This window comes from Hyposmocoma kahamanoa, unplaced genomic scaffold (assembly GCF_003589595.1).
Source record: "Hyposmocoma kahamanoa isolate Upper Pololo Valley unplaced genomic scaffold, ASM358959v1 100021, whole genome shotgun sequence".
In the NCBI taxonomy this organism is placed as follows: Eukaryota; Metazoa; Arthropoda; class Insecta; order Lepidoptera; family Cosmopterigidae; genus Hyposmocoma; species Hyposmocoma kahamanoa.
Genome location: NW_020653200.1, coordinates 17,675,239 through 17,692,119, shown reverse-complemented (window position 1 = coordinate 17,692,119; position 16,881 = coordinate 17,675,239). Strand labels below are relative to the sequence as shown.

Here is a 16,881-nt window from a genome sequence, read left to right as displayed (position 1 = left end):
GATATAGCCAAAGCGTTCGATCGGGTCTGGCACAAAGCTCTTCTCTCCAAGCTCCCGGCGTACGGTTTGCCAACTCAGTTATGCAGCTGGATTGCCGATTTCCATCGTGAGCGGAGAATTCGCGTCGTTTCTGACGGCAGCATTTCGAGGTTCGTGAATGTGAACGCCGGCGTACCGCAGGGATCCGTCCTATCTCCCACGCTTTTCCTTCTGCATATCAATGATATGCTTCCACTTGGGAATATTCATTGTTATGCAGATGATAGCACTGTTCATGGGGGATATCACGGATTCCCCGCAGCTGGGCGCGCCGATACTGACAGAGAGCGATCTGATCTTGTCGGTGAGCTCAATAGAATATTGGACCTCATCTCTGCATGGGGATCTAGAAATCTTGTTGAGTTCAACGCCAAGAAAACACAGGTTTACGCGTTAACAACAAAATTGTCACCGTTCCTTCCCATGCCTTCTCTGATGAGCACAGCACTTTCACCTCAGAGCAGTTTTACCTTGTTCGGTATGGAAATCTGCTGTAATTTAAATCCAAGGAGCTACATCGAATCTGTGATCAAAACAGCCTCACGGAAACTCGGAGTCCTGAACAAGGTGCGACGTTTTTTCACGCCGGACCAGTTATGCCTGCTGTACAAAACACAGGTCCGGTCTTGCGTTGAGTATTGTAGTCTAGGCTCTGCTCTATGAGTAGAATTGCTGGCTGAATATAGCTAGTGAATATAGTTTTTGTAATTAGAATGCTTTTGAAGAATTGAAATAAGAAAACAGAAGATCTTGACATATTACATATTACATCCTAGACTGAAAGTATAAACCATGTAAAAGATGTGAAATAAACCAAATCTTTGAAGTTAATCCCAGTTTATATTCTTAGAAGTACCTCTCGCTACGCATTAGAGCTACGTCCCAGTTACAGTATTGTTCGCACTTGTGGGACGGCTCCGCCAAGTACCTACTCGATGCCTTGGATAAATTACAGCGTCGTGCTACTCGAATTATAGGCGACGAAGAGGTCTCATCACGCCTTGAACCTCTGCAACTGCGTAGAGATGTTGCATCGCTTAGCGCCTTTTACCGCATGTACCATGGTGAGTGCTCTGAAGAGCTGTTCAACCTCATCCCCCTTTCCCCGTTCCTGCTCAGAAGCACGCGTGCTGGCCTTCGTAGTCACCGTTTCACTACCTGCCGCATTCCATCGCGTACTAAAAGGTTCGGTGGCTCCTTTCTCTGCCGCACGGTTGACAAATGGAACTCCCTTCCGGCACATGTCTTCTCTCCCTTTTACAATATCCTTCAAACGAGGCGTGAAGAGGCATATTGTAGGCAGGCAGGGTGGAGGTGGCTAGTGCAGTGAGGGTTTCATCGCTGCACTAGGTTCCTTCGCGTTTGGATACCACTTTCCACTTAACATCAGGTGGAGTGGAGTCATTTGCCTGTCATGTATAAAAAAAATTGTCTGTCTGGCCGTGTGAGAACTGGCATTATCGTGGTGCAAGATAATACGGCGTTTACGGTTATTTTTACGGAGTTTGTCAATAACTCCCGGCAAACAAATGGTCGTGTACCAATCACTATTCATGGTAAAACGGTTCTCCAAAGCATCAGTAGCGACGTGTCCAGTTTTATTAAAAAAGAAGCAATCGACCGCTTAAAGGCACTTTGCATGCGCGCCCCTTTGGTTGGTTTCGGCTCATCTCGAAAGACCCGTACGTACGATTGCTGCTTTGTTTTGGGATCGTAACTATAAATGTTTTAGTTTCGTCACCTGTTACTATGTTCCACACCAAATTCGACGCCCCTTCGTTGAACCTGGTAAGCATGGCATTGCACCAAGTGACGCGATTTTTTATGTGGGATCCACCGAGAGCACAGCTTTTTCACACCCAAATATTTGTGTAGTATTGATTGTATTTGACTCATGCCTATGCCTAAAGATGCCCGAATCTCATGGTACATCACATGCCTGTCTGTTTTGATCATACGGCGCACAGCATCGATGTTTTGTTGTTCAAGGCAGTGGACAGGCGACCATTACGAAATTCGGCACTGAAAATCACACGACCGCGTTTGAATTCTGCAAACCAGCTATAAATAGTCGTCTTGCATGGTGCTTCATCGCCAAAAGCACTATGAAGCCGAGGGAAGCTCCGCTGAGCTGTTAAATTACACTTAAAGTCCTAGAAAATCATACTACGAAAATTTTCACGAGTTAAATCCATGGTGATGTAGACAACCAATTTCTAAAATGACGCCATTATGTAAAAACAAGTGACAGTCAGATGAAACAATCTGTATTCTACAGCCAAAGAGTCCATTTTCAAATTTTGTAATTACTTTTTAAATATTGTTTATGTAAGTGGCCAGTTCCGGAAACTTATAGAGCGCCCTATGTATCAAGATAAGACTTTTCAAAGGTCCCAAATTGCTCTGAAACGGAGTAGCTTTATTTAACGTTGCGTCCTGTGTTTTTAAGATCATCTCATTATAGTTTCCCGCTCGGGGTAATTTTTCATTGGATATCATATTGGTAACTTTATTAACCGTATCCATCTGTGGACAGATTTTTATCTAATAAGGCTGCGTTTACCCGTAACTATGACGTCATAATTACTTTTCAGATTAAATTTATTTGTCAGAGTTCAACGCCCTGTCCCAGGGATGTCAATTACAAATTTTGAATAAGTGAGTGTGGCGGACTATGGCCTAAGTTTTTGCCTGAGAGGAGACTTATACCCAGCACTGGGACATATAAATGGTTTGATGACAGTATGCTCTATGATATTTATGTTGCGCTGTTATTTTATGGTTTGAAAATATCAACTATATAGTAGAGAATTTCTTATTTCATTATTCACATTCAATGTTACAAAATATAAACAACAGAACTACAAATGACCAAAAATGGACTTGAAAGATTCGAAATCTTTAGGGTATTAAGATGAAACAGATATTTTCAGATCTCGTAACCAACTTGGGCTTTCAGGACATAGATGCGTAAAAAGAAACTAAATAGCAAGATTCTTCCAAAAATACTTTGAATAATATTTTTGTGTGCCTTGTGCCTTGGTGCAATCTGTCTGAGTGTACTGTAGGCGTCCCTATTTGAGGTAGCGTGACAACAACACAATTCTTGATGGGGGAGGGAGCGTAGCGTGCTCTGATAAATATCATGTACTATAAAAAATCAGATATTCGACTGAAAGCCATTATCTTTATAGCAATTTGTTCTCAGCTACGTAGGTACATATGTAGCAGATTATTCTCAGAAAAGAAAACAAGGCCTTATGATGCGAGCACAGAAGAAAAGGTGAGAGCGATACTGTACAGTATATAATTTATTATTATTGTTATTATTGTCATTGTCATTATTATTATTATCGTTATTTATTTTTTTTATTATTATTAGTACCGGAGCTGTAGGCACGCTCACTTCCCGTTGCGCATGGCACAACTAGCAGTGGCCACCGCTAATCCGTCGACTCTGAGTCCACTATCATATCTCCTCATTGGTGGCGGAGCTGTAAGATACGCTCACTTCCCGACGCTGAAAAACGACGTGTCTCCAGTTCCCAATAACCTAAGCAGCTGAAGGGACCGGAGGATATCTAGCTTATCCTCTACTAGCTCTCCGGGCGAGTGCCGGAGATGCCAGTCGCAGTGTCCTTCGACAATGTCCGGACATAGCTTCCAACTTAAAGGGCAACTCACGTGCCCCGCGCATCTCCTCGCATACAGGCCCTCAACTAGACCGCTACTAAGACGCGCTAGCTGCTCACGAGACAGACGCCCCGGACACATGCAAAACCGGGGCAGACAAACATGTCCGTCTCTGCAGCTAACCACAAACCCCAGCGAGTCCATACCCAAGTCCGGGTTCGCTAGAGACAAGAGCAAAGGCGTATCACAAAACTCTCATCACGAAACGGTCGCCGCCACACACGTCACTAAAGTTTGTAATTTCTTTTTCTCGAATATTATAATACAGTCCACTAGCATAAATCTTTAATATATTGTTATAAATTATATACTATTGTTGTAAAGGACGTTCCTTTATAGCACTCGTGTGCATTGTTATGCTTAAAAGGAAACGTCTATGTATCTTACTGCAAAAGTAAAAATGTGAAAGAATTAATTAATAATAACAGAAGTTTATAACAATTTCCATTCGAGTTCCACAATTCGATTTAAACTTAATGATATTAATATCATTCGGTTCACAAACAGCGCTTGAAATATATTTAAAAAATGGAAAAATATATAACACTGTACTATAAAAAGTATAGTAGGTACAAAAAACTTTTACAAAAAATTATATGTTTTTAGGTAGGTCAATGGTTTTGTATTATAATTTAAGCCCAAAATGGTCGACGTTTACACAAAAGAGTTTAACAAAGGAAGGGTCATGGTGAAGTAAAATATATAAGATCATTGGGTATATAAAAGCAGTTATTTGATGTTAATCGGAATAGGAATTTTGGGAGGGAAATGTCATAGAAAGAAACAAAAGACAAGACAATTATAGTATTTATAGAGTCGTTGCATAATAAGGGTTCTTAAAGTCTAGTACCGTGTTTAGGCCACGAGTCTTTGTCGAATGGCCTAAGTAATAGGTTTGAGATTTTAGTACCTATTTATGTTATGATTACACTACTGCTACTAGATACTTTTTAATGCATGTGATACACAATGTAATAACACCATATTTTGAATTGACAAATTATAATAACCTCCTGAAACTCTTGTTAGCACCTCCGTGACAGTAAGCTCATAAAAGTTAGTTTTTTGATTTAGAGAGTCAAGCAAGGTTATTTATTTGCAAACAGAGCAAATCTGTTAAATGTATTAACCTCCGTTTCCAATTACCGTCTTGAACAAACGAGACTCTCTATTTCTGTAAACACTATATGCGTGTATATATTAAAAATAGTTATTATTTATTTATTTAGTGAAGTTAAACCTTGGGCGAGCTATGTAACTGTTTTTGTTTTGCTTAATTTTGTCTGCTTCTGCTATATGTAGGTATACAAATTGTTGAATGTAAATTTGATTTGATATAGTTATATATGTATACACTGACTGGTCATACTCTCGTGCTTCCAAAATAATACCTTTGTGTAATGCAGTGCTTTAAATTCATGCATAGTACAACATAGGGCGCACTGTAAGTTTTCGGAACTGGCCACTTACATAAACAATATTTAAAAAGTAATTACAACATTTGAAAATGGAACTCTTTGGCTGTAGAATACAGTTTGTTTCATCTGACTGTCACTTGTTTTTACATTGAGACGTCATCTTAGAAATTGGTTGTCTACATCACCATGGATTTAACTCGTGAAAATGTTCGTAGTATTATTTTCTACATTAAGCGTAATTGAACAGCTCAGCGGAGCTTTGCTCGGCTCCAAACTGTTTTTGGCGATGAAGCACCATGCAAGACGACTGTTTGTAGCTGGTTTGCAGAATTCAAACGCGGTCGTGTGAATCTCAGTGACGAATTTCGTTATGGTCGCCCGTCCACTGGTGTGAACAACAAAAACATCGATGCTGTGCGCCGTATGATCAACAGACAGGCATGTGACATACCATGACATTCGGGTATCTTTAGGCGTAAGCATGAGTCAAATTCAATAGTACACAAACATTTGGGTGTGAAGAAACTGTGCCCTTGGTAGATCCCACACAATTTGACTGAGGCTCAAAAAACGGATCGCGTCACTTGGTGCAATGCTATGCTTACTAGATTCAACGAAGGGGCGTCCAATTTGGTGTGGGACATAGTAACAGGTGACGAAACATGGATTTATAGTTACGATCCTAAAACAAAGCAGCCATCGAGCGTATGGGTCTTTCGAGGTGAGCTGAAACCACCCCAAAGTGGCGCGCGTGCAAAGTGCCCCTAAGCGGATGATGGCTTCTTTTTTTAATAAAACTGAACACGTGGCTACTGTTGCTTTGGAGAATCGTTGTAGCGTGAATAATGATTGGTACACGACCGTTTGTTTGCCGGAAGTTATTGACAAACTCTGTAAAAATAACCGTCAACGCTGTATCATCTTGCACCACTATAACGCCAGTTCTCACACGGCCAGACAGACAAATAAATTTTTGAAGGTGAACAACGTTGACCTTGGGAGCCATTCCGCGTACAGTTCCGACCTGGCACTTTGTGGCTTTTATTTATTTACTAAAATTAAGAACCAGTTTCGCGGTCAGCGATTTTCGTCACCTTAAGAGGCTCGAAGAGTTTGAAAAATATGTTTTAGAGATTGTCACGGAGGAGTGGCACAAATGTTTTCAAAATTGGTTCATTCATATGAAAAAAGTGCATTAACGCTAACATAAAATATTTTGAGAAACAATAAATTCATTTCTGACCACTTATACTATTTTTTTCTTATTCATTCTGGAAACTTATAGTGCGCCCCACGTAGTTTTAAATATTTCGTTTTTTTATATTTAACGTATACAGATACGTCAAATTTAAAAATGTACTTAGTTGATTAGCTTTATTAAATAAAATAGTATGGTGAAATTACAGGCACATGGGACTTGTCAACTTATGTCTCAGGGTGACGGGCGTAGTGATAGTGCCCCTCAGATCTTTGAGATTTAAAACTCTGAGTGGCATTGTAACTGTTATGGACAGGCGTGTAGCTTACCATCAGGCGTACGACTTGTTCGTGCCGTCACTTGATGAAATAAAAAATAAAAAATCACTGAAGACACTATATACTAGTATAAATATAATGTCATGTAAAATATAAATGTAGAAACTTTATCATTATCATTAATCAAATAAACAGATTATTACGAGTACCTATCTAAAGTCATATCATGATGAAAAAAACAATAAACATTGTAAATGATCTACACCACTAGTGAAAGTAGTGCACTAAATCTAGTAATCTTCATCGATCGGCACTTACGACAACATATTTCTTTATCGCTATATCAACGGCCTAAAAGCCTCGAAGTTTTGTTTTTTCTCTCTCCGTTGAGATCACATTCCTGATACACGTAGAGTTACATCTACCTAATGTAATAAATGGACTTTGTTTGTCTAAAAAGTATAATTTTGTCTGCTTAAACGTAAAACGACATAAGTGACATTTTCCACAAAAATCTCCAAATTATGTACCAGTTGTAAAAAATTCATCATCATTCTGCAAATAAAACTCTTATTAAGTTTATAGCTTTTTTGTTATTGAATTTCACGTGCAGAAAGATAGTGATTTTCTTACCATAGCTATATAAATTAAAGACTTTTTGTGGAAAATGTCACTTATGTAGTTTTACCTACAAACAGACGATTTGTTATTGCACACAACTCTCTTAATTATATTTTCAAATATTCACTAGTAGAATTCGTAGCGAACACTGCTTTTCTTACATCTCTTTCGAGTAGTGTCAATGGCACTGAATTAAAAGTCTCAAAACAGCGCACGTTTTAAAGATTGTTTTGGTGTTGATTAGATTAACAAATTACCATTGACCATGACACGGCTTCGTAATAGGCGCGATATAACTAAAAATATGCGCTATGTCGTATATATTGCTTCTAAGGGGACGGCTTAAAATCAAAATATTGCACGCAAATGCCTTATTAATATTCATTATTCTCTTCTCGAAGAATGTTTATAAATTATATATTTACGATGTGACCAGCTTGTTTTTTACGAATTCATTACGCAATATAATAAAATGCAGCGGGTATTGCAAAGGTGCCAATGATATAAAGATGTTTAATAACAAATATACAGCAAGAGCACGAGTACAATATAAGATAAAATAAAAAGACATTAATTTCTCCACAAACCGTAGGAACCATAATATTTAAAAACTAATAGGAAATACAGTTGAGTGATGTGGACAAAAAGGTTAAAGACTCAACATTGACGAATATCAATCTCCACTTGGGTCTACCTATTCGCTTGTATTGCACCAAGCCAATATGAGAAGTGTACACCAAGTAATAACCTATCTTAAGTAATACTTAACTAGTAATAACTTAAGTATAGTTAGTTTTAATGTTCTTTGGGGGAGACTTACGTTCAGCAGTGGACGTCTTCCGGCTGATATGATGATGATGAATAAGTTAAAGTTTAAAGACTCTCCGTGTATTATTTTTTATTGGTCCCTATTAATTATAAATTTTATGCTGATAAGTTGTTTTAATCGGGGACCAGTTGCTACCCGATTTCGGTACATCTTTTTTTAAATTAAACAACGTTTTAGCGTTTTATCTGGAGGTCATTCCAGCACGTACTCACTGTGATAGTTCATAGGTTGCACCTATAGTGCGAATGTGAGGAGGCGAGGCCACGAGCACTTAGGTACATTCATGGCATAACGCTGTTATTCAGTAAGAAAATAGTTAGTTACAACGGTAGTTACAACTATATCAAAAACCTGTTAGTTATATTGGAAGGGACGAGACAAGAAAAACCGACAATAGAGTTCTTTGATCAAATAGAGATGAAACTTGATTCCATGGCAAGGTTGCTAAGGCTACAAAGGAACAATGCTTTCGACATGACATATTGGCATTCACTACGCCTCTATAAAGCTTCCAATTTAAAGCTCATTTATTAGCTATTTTTTCTGTTATTATCTAGATCGTTTATAGATAATATGTACAATCAACTACAGGTCTCAGTAAAGAATTATGACACGTTATATATCCTTCATTCAAAAAGAGTATTTAGTTACTTTCATTTTTTCAAGAATAGCTGTTACGTCATGGCTATTACCATTTTGATTGATGAGTGCTTTTTATCTCGACGTCGTTGGAAAGAGATTCCGGTACCACCGCCACTGAGAATGCGGTATCTTCAAATTATCAGTGGCTTCAATGAGTCTTTACTGTTATTATACTTTAAGTCTAATAAACGGAGTGATCATCTCTCTAAGATGGATAGGCACAGAATAATAAAGCTTGAATCCAAAACATTTTACTGTAATGTAATAATATTATTTTTATAAATTAATTTATACTTTAAAAAAAAATCCCTTTAATACCTATAACACTACTTTATTATCTTTGTATAAATAAATATCTAAGGAAAGTCTCGAGAGTATGCGAATTCTATTCAACAACTTGTAAATTATTATATTCGTTTTATGATACGAAAGCAAATAACCAAACACATTGCAGTAGTTAAACTATGCACTAAAATTGACGTATTTATGAAAATGGAAAAGTTGAGTGTAGTTATTTTCGGTCGCTTTATTTCGACGACGACGCTACTACAGATATTTTATATATTTTCCATTTGAACAACGTTTTTTTTTTTGTATATAAGTACATAGTAGGTGTAACATCCATATTAACAATTTTCACATTGGCCTTTCACCGAGTATTGTATGTTCAAGTACAGGTGTTCATATAGTACGTACCTATGTACGAGAATTCGTGTTCAAATAATGCTTATGGTAATTAAACAGTGATCATCATCATCATCATCAACCCTTTTGTACGTCCCACTGCTGGGCACGGGTTTCCTCTCAGGCGAGGGTTTAAACCATAATCCACCCTGCTGGCCCAATGCAGGTTGGGGACTTCACACGTTTTCCAAAGGTTGTGAAACTTCTTCAACGTTAAGGTTTCGTCATGATGTTTTCCTTCGCCGTAAAGCTCATGGTAAATTTCAAATTAAATTTCGCACATAAATTCCAAGAAACTCAGATGTGAGAGGCGGTAGGTCAAACCATTAGGCTATTTTATCACGTCTTTGTCCATTATACATAGCAGCAGGAGAGGTCCTTGTGAAAGAGTTAATCCAGGGAAGTACTACCTTACCTATTTCTGCCGCCAAGGAGTAAACAGTAAATTTTATAAAACTCCCGTCACTGTTATAACTGGTCTCTTTTAACACGTGATAGATGGACGTTTCGCCTCATTCTCACCTGATGTTGAGTGATGATGTGACCGACGACTGTCGTATGTGTTTGTCTAAAAAATGCCTATTCGCTCTATTCTTGAATAATAATTTACATCTCACAGTTCATTGGACATAGGTCCTCAGCTTGCCCCATCCATCTACTAGCTGTCTTTTAGAGGGCGTCCTACCCTCGAATAGTCCTAAATTATTAGATACCAGTTTAAGTTAAGTTAAGTTTTATACATATTGAATTAAACTTCAATCACTAAGAAACGTCAGCAACAACCACAACTACAGGTAACTTCTTTCACCGTGCGCAGATACTAAAAATTTAATCTCATGTAAACCATTATAGTAGGTACGTAAAATTTGTAAAATTCAAGTAAAATAATATTGAATTCGACCTTTTATCGAAATCCTCGACACGCGACTTCTTCTCAGACTTGACAGACTTTCAAACAAAGGTAGTGAAACTATTACAGTCTGAAAAAATATGGAACGGAAGACTTTGTATAGCGAATGTTAAAGGCTCTGCGAGAGGAGTTATGTTGAATCTCGCTGAAGACACCTCTAAGCGGTATAAACGTTAACGAGATTAAAATAGCCGGTTTAAAATCGGCGTTATATCACAAGTAAGTTTTTACGACTTCGTATTTTATTTTTAACTCAGTGTAGATTGGAACCAATAGTAATAATTTAAATGAAATTAAATCAGCTGCTGTTTCATAATTTTGTTATTTTGTGACTTAATATTGATTAGATACTTAATTTTCTATCGCGTCTGTCTGCGTAGGGAATAAGACTATAAAATGAGAAATTACGCGTATATTTTTCAATTGTACTATGTATACAAAACGCTTGAGTGAAATTTATTTCTTCAATCATTTATTGCACAGGATAACACAAGTCATATTAGGTAAAAAGGAAAATACAAGCATAACGTACTGCTTATTTCTAAAAGAATTTTCTTCCTGCCGACCTAAATACAGGACACAATAATTACATTAAGGGGGTTTCGTGCATAACAAATAAAAGTTTTGTACTAAAAATACCTTTTGAAAAATTTGTTATAAGTATATAGGCATATTTTCAACACTACCCTATTGGAAATAAAACATAATGTAAAATGTTATTTTGTACAGTCAAGAGAACATCAAGCTTGACACATTTTGTACTTTTGACCGTTCTTATCGAAAGCGGCATAGAGTTGGATTTAAGTCTTAAGTGTCAAGCTTCATGTGCTCTTGACAACTTATAAATTAATAGAAATTCGTTAGAGCAGTGTTTGATTATTGGTAGAATTCTTGCCTCATAAATGAACAATTTGATATACAAGAGTTTGATACCCACCAGATGATAGACACTGCCACTGTCTTTTCTAGTGTGTTTACTAAATTCTGTTGCTGTAAGTAGTAGTCAAAGAAATTTTGTGATAAAACCTGCATGTCAGAGAAGGCTCATATAACTCATTCGAAGAGGTGCGCATTAAGTCAGCGTGGTTGAACAAGGCTTAAGCTTAAACCCTCTCCTCCAAGGCCGAGCCTAGCAATCAGACATATTTATAAGGGTTGGCAATGATTTCATAAAAAATGTAAGAATTTAGTGTTACTTTCTCGTAGTTACGACTTAATTATTTACTTACTTAGTTTCTCTCTGGGCCAGAGAGTTGTTTTTCTATCTCGGAAAAAAGTTTTTCAAGTTTTCTCAGTGAGAAATGCGTACCAAACCCTTTCCTGTTAACCTCATCAATCAGCGCCTTCCACGTAAGATACTGATCAAAAATTACATCCAAGTCGAAATGAACAAGAGAAGCAAATCAAGTGCTAGAGTGCTGCCAATGATAGCACATTGTGTTTTGGAGGAGTTAACATTTGGATTAAATAAATAACTCCAATAAGCATTCAAAGTCAACATTGGGTGAAGGAAGATGATGAGAAGAAGTGAGGGAGTGTGTAATGGAGTTTATAAGATAGAAAACAAAAGAGGAGAACGGACTCCCCCGTTGAAGAGTCTCGGAACGCCACGTAGAGAAATTACGCACTTACGCACTGCCCATGTCCACAAAGGTTGCTTCGAAACCAATCTATAACTACTCAATTCAATCTATAACTACACGAATTGTCAAAAGAACGTAGCACTTCAAATAACAATAGATTTCATTGGCCTTGTTCCAGGTCTATACCAATGTCGACTGTGATTTTCGTGAGAGCGGTAGTCATATCATGGCCGGTATGTAATCCGGCTGTTCTGGACAAGGGTGTTATAAAAGGGTGTTTCCTGTAAAGGAAATATGTTAACTTATATAGTCTTCTTTAGTCATAGTCGTCTTTCGAGGATTTTGGTAATGACAGGAGTAATCGATCGACGGAGATCGAACAGAGGAACTACCCTTTTGCGACTAATGCAAATATATCTGTTTACAGCACTGAAGGCGGCAGTTATAAAATGTTTTTCATAGCACCACAGTCAATAAAATGATTAAGAACAAAGGAAGTATAATCAAGAATATACGCACTTTTTGTTATTAACTAAAAAGAAACATCGCATTCTCAACCTTTTGAATGTCTAGGGTACAACCAACTACAAGTTGTTATACATTATATGTTTTGTAAACTCGGGACTAAATGTGAGAAATTCTCAAGAAGTGTTTTTCGTACTTATAAATATGTTAAACTATAACAAATGAAAGACAGCAGACATAAGTGTGCAACAATTACATAACGACAGACGAACAATAGCGTTTAGCACACACCCACACACAGGAAATACTGTAACTCCTTGTACCGGTGAAATTAATCCACTATTTAAAACTATTTCTGGAAACAATTTCTGCAGATTATTTATTTCTACAAATGGACACAGAATACTATTTAGAAATTAAAATGTATAAAACGTCTCACCGCATTGTTCATAATCATTAATGCTCTTGTACGATGTACCAAGTTCCGGTAAGAGACATGTCACTTAAACAGACCCTGTTTAAGCACACTTAAAAATATTTAGGATACTGTTGTTTTCAGATACGACTTAACTACGAGTTATCTATGTCTAAAATAGATATCATAACAATAATAAAGCACACACTCAACATAGCTCCGCACTAGGGAAACCCTGTGTCGCGGGTGCCGTGGACACCCACATAGACTACCACTAATTACACCCAAACTCACGAGAGAAATAAATGTAGGCCATTTAAATATGTCACCCGCCCCGGGATCGAACGTGAGACCTCTGCGTCTCATGTGCCTGTAATTTTACCAGCACCCTTACCATTACTGCTTGGCGGCAGAAATAGGTACGGTGGCAGTACTTCTCTGGACAAACCTATCACAAGGAGCTCTAGAGTTTTTAAAAAGATAGATATAATACTGCGATACGATGACATCGTAATATCAAAATCTATTGCAATTATACAAATACTATTTTATTACAGTTTGTTTATACATTCACCACAAGTTGATAGACTCTGTTTTCTAAATGTTACTGAAAAATTCATAGCGGCGTTTAACTATCAACAGCACAACCTCCTTTCGTTATTGAAACGCTCTAGATTAAATAATATTAATAGGGTATATTGAGTTTTTAATTTGGCTAATTTAAGATCCGGTGAACAATCGCCGTTTGACAAACTATTTATAGTAGTTTTTTTAAAGAGTTAGAATTACTTACTTCAGAGAAAGTACCAAGCTGTTAAGTAGTTATGATGATAAATCTATAAAATTTTCAAATGTTTCAAAAGACAATTTATTTCTCAACACAGAATTGGATAAACAATAGTAATCTTCATGAAAATAAACTGTTGGTTCTCAGCAGTCATCTTCACAAAATCCCAAGTTCATTTATAAGGATAGAATGAAAATGTTGCCAGGTTTAAAATATAACAAATCAAAACTTAATACTAAAGGTTATATACACAGCTTCTGAATTCTACGACGATAAAAATCGATTGTACTGACCCGTTTAGATGGTTCTATTTAGTTCGAAACAAATGTCTATATGGAAAGAGCATCTAGTTAACTTAGTATTCTTCGTATTCTTAGAATCTGCTTTATGAATAGTAAGTAGTGTTTAATAAACGGTGTAGTTTACTTACTCACGATTTGAATACATTTCATTGGTTTATACATTATACTATGCCTTACCAAATTTTGATTTTATATTTGAATGTTAAATACGTTGTGTGTGAAATCCCTGTTCCATATAAATAAGTAAAAGAAAACTAAAATACAAATAATAAAATAATATGTTTTTTTTTAAACAAACGGAAAGTTATAGTCTTATTAAACGAAATTGAAGCTAGACTTGAAGCTATTACAAACACTTGACTGCTTAAAATGAAAGTCCATAACGTTCATGATATCATTAAAGTTGTTATATTGTCAATGATGCTTTGATAAAAAAATGTAAATATGGATTTTTACCAAAAATATTTTCCAAACGGCCTTGGTTGAAAATAAAAACATATAGTGTAGTGTACATATAAAAACATATAGAGTAATAAAATTACATCGGCAAACTGAGAACTTTTCAGGAGTAAGCATTGACCTACCAAAGAAAGGCCTAAAAATTCTACGAACTAAATGAGTTGATAACTTTTATGCAAACAGGAGAGTTATAAATTTTTCACACATACATGTGTGCATGTTAATTTTATGGCTTTCTCGTGATAAAAGCACTTTTGACGTATGATAACATGTGGCTTTGTTATACCAAGGACACGATATTTATAAAAGTTATTCATGAGTCAATACTTATTAGAATTTGCTTCAATTATTTAACTAATTTATAAATTCAAATTTAAGATGAGGGTACCGCAAATCATCTACGCCCGAAGTAGAATTTATAATTATAATGTTACTCTGAATATTTCTTTGTCTGAGAGCCCTCAAACAAGCGAACTGTAATGTTAAATCATGTTTAATATAGCGTTAATTATTCTTATAATATAAATCATAAAACTACGAAAGATTTGTTTTAAAAATCTATTATTTCTTGAAGTATTTGATGAGTGGATATACTGTGGAATGTAGTTTTAATGACAGTACTTCTATTTCTGTGAATTTGACAAGAGAAATGCACAGCACTGATGTTACAAAGTTATTTATTAATTAATTTTTAATAAATAACTTACTCTCACAATTTAGCACTTAAAATTTTTTGAGTCGATATTGTGTCTCTTCTACTTATTATCTGGGTACCACAACGCAGGCTAGAGCAGTGGGACAACTATGCCAGATGGTTTTTTACCGTACACGAAATGGCATGGGAGTTTTCCAATATACCCTTTCCTGCTAAGCAATATGGACGGTCCTCATAAGGCTTGGCTACTGTAACAGTCGATACTTGACAATGTTGACCCTGGTCTTTACCTACAATCTACGACCGTGAGGACGACAAGTCTAGATCTGCCCTCTTGTCTATTCAGGAAGGGATTCAAGTCAGGCAGTGCTGAACTTTCCCACATTAATTATTGTGTCCACTACCGTAATCTCAAATGGAGAAACTGCCTAACTGATGCGAAATTTGCTTTTTCAGGCCTTACAATATCGATTTCGTTCTCACCCCGCCTCTAGTATCAATGTTACTAACCCTGATTTTATGAATGCAATCACCATGACCCACCCCCCTGACTCTTATCGTGCGAAAGGGACGGTTGGACAATTTGGAAAACGTTTTTATCCCCTTTAAACTTTATAGAATTATTCTAAGATATCTTAAACTGGTCGTATTGGGGCCACAAAAGCTTTATAGCCCGCGAGGAGTAAAGCCTTTAAGACGGGATACGTTGGATCGCTACCTCATGCCACTGAAAACACAACAAATCCCGTTGTTTCTCTCTTCGTTTGCAACTTTCGCCAACACCACCGACACCAATTAGCTGTAGCTCCGAGATACCGGACATCGTAATACGAAAAAGAGCGGAGTTGTAACGTTATGTAACAATGCCTGTCAGGATTGCTTTAGTGTGAGTACTAAACAAGTCCCCTAAACTTGGAGGAAGCCTACAAAGCTAGTGTAACTGGAAGAGCCCAAGCGGACTCACGTTATTTTATAACACTGTCCAGTAGAATTTTCTTTAATTCTGCTTTCATAATATATTTATACGTGCAGTTTGATACCTTCATCGTTGCAGGGAAAGTCTATTTACAAAGTCTTGAAGCGCCTACTCGACGACTCGAAACCTTTCCGTACATTATTTTGTAATTTACCTTAGAGAAGTGTCACATATCGGTTCCGCAACCCTTCACAAGATATTCTTATTTAGGTACCATCTGGTAATGCAACAAACTCTAACTCACAATAACGGTCTAATGTTTTACAACATCCACAACTGTCGTGCGCATCGAACTATCCTGAACACACCAGTCTGATAACTTAATGGACGTAGGCACACAGGATTGATTTCTTTTTTGTTTCGAGAAATGCTCAGATCATACGTAACTGCTGTATCAGCTAGTGTCGTTCTAAAAGCACCTAAAATCAACGAATATATTTTGTATTTGTTGTATTTAATAATTACTATTAACTTTAGGTGAATGACAATTTTAATAGCAGTAGAGCTTCATGGCTCCTTTTGAAAGAGTTCGTCCAGGCAAGTACTGCCACCTTACTTATTTCTGCTGCTAAGCAGTAACATGAATTTTACTGCGTTCCGGTTTGGAAGGGTAAAGGTACTGGTGAAATTACAGGCACATGGGACTTATCCACTTATGTCTCTAATAATGCTCACGTTTCTGCTTGGTGGCAGAAATAGGTAAGGTCGGAGTACTTTCGTGGACGAACTCTTTCACAAGGAGCTATGGAGCTCTACTGCTACTAAATTACGCATTTTGTCCTTCTATTATTGTCGAAGGCGGTACTAAAGCTGGCCGAAGGTGGACGCGTGTTGCTTGGCAATCTCGGTTAATATTTAAAACTGTCACTATTATATCTTACTCTAAGAGAGCTTGAATAGATCAGTTGATAAAGTTATATGTTGCGT

At 36.9% G+C, this 16,881-nt stretch overlaps 1 protein-coding gene across 3 annotated transcripts in view; it reads left to right on the top strand.

Annotated features, from left to right (window-relative positions):
* The window catches only part of LOC113239783 (frequenin-1), a 169,831-nt gene that overhangs the window by 114,309 nt on the left and 38,641 nt on the right, over positions 1 to 16,881 (top strand). The window lies entirely within an intron of this gene.